A 1,140-nucleotide genomic window follows, 5' to 3' on the forward strand; every position below is an offset into this window, starting at 1 on the left:
GAAAATAGCACTGGTTACCATTACTATAGAACCATTTTCAGCATTGATCATATTACCTAACATCCAAAATGATGTCACATTGATACCACATCATTCTATTGTTGGCAGTAAAAGACTATTTTTTGAGAAAACATAGAATTTGGTGTTGTTTCAGACCACACTTTCCCAACTTCCATGACGTGCTGAAGCAATGTTTTTTTTTTTATATAGAAAAATAAAACCAAATTAGAGACCGTTTTCTGAAACACCGCTTTTTCTGATATGACACCTACATGGTTCCGCGTTTTCTGAAAAATGGCAACAATGCCAAACACCGCCTTAGATATTGACTTGATTGTTGACACCTGAGGACAAAAAAGGGGCATCTGAATCTGATCACCCAAGGAATGATATTCCAGGCAAGCAAGATGGTTAATGCAGAACATTTTAGATAAATCCAACACTCTTAGTTATCTCTCTCTCTCTCATATTTCTATTCAGAGATAATCATCCCTGCAGGGTTCCAGACATGAAGTTTTCAGGATTTTATTACATGGTGCTCTCACAGTCTCACCTCTCATTGTGGGAATGGAGGATCACCTTTGTCTGTAGCGCGAACAAAACAAGAGTTGCACGAAACCATTTCTTGAAATAAAAATGGAACGCCCGGTAAAGAAAATATTCACAATAAAAGAAAAGACCCACGCCCGGTGGGACTCGAACCCACAATCGCCTGATTAGAAGTCAGACGCCTTATCCATTAGGCCACGGGCGCTAGCTGTGATAAACTCTCTAAGATAGATAAGATAGATATTTCAATGACTTAACCCGGCCGCATATAAACGGAAAATTATAGGTACACACGATGCAGGATTCCGAATTCCAGCTTACTATTAGCCCTCTCCCCTTAGCATCAATTCACGGTCAAGATGCATTCTCCCTGTACTTTAGGGCTATAAAATTCTGATATGGGCTGATTGATCATTCTCCCTACTATGAAATTATCATTCAAACTTTATCCCAACCATCATGTTTATCATTCCGTTCCATTTAATATCATATCCATTATTAACAAAAAAATAATAATCAGACTAAGATTTTAATTGGATTGAACGAGGTAGGATCGGTGTTTTCAACTTGTGATTGATAAAGTCAATTGAA

The 1,140-nt window shown here is 37.8% G+C and overlaps 1 non-coding gene across 1 annotated transcript; it reads right to left on the bottom strand.

The window, feature by feature from the left end:
* Positions 1 to 681: 681 nt before the first annotated feature.
* Positions 682 to 754, bottom strand: TRNAR-UCU (transfer RNA arginine (anticodon UCU)). Its single transcript has one exon. It is a non-coding gene; the product is annotated as a tRNA-Arg (tRNA).
* Between the last annotated feature and the right edge of the window lie 386 nt (positions 755 to 1,140).

Source organism: Nelumbo lutea, chromosome 2 (genome assembly GCF_056320005.1).
Source record: "Nelumbo lutea isolate HS-2025 chromosome 2, American lotus-T2T, whole genome shotgun sequence".
In the NCBI taxonomy this organism is placed as follows: Eukaryota; Viridiplantae; Streptophyta; class Magnoliopsida; order Proteales; family Nelumbonaceae; genus Nelumbo; species Nelumbo lutea.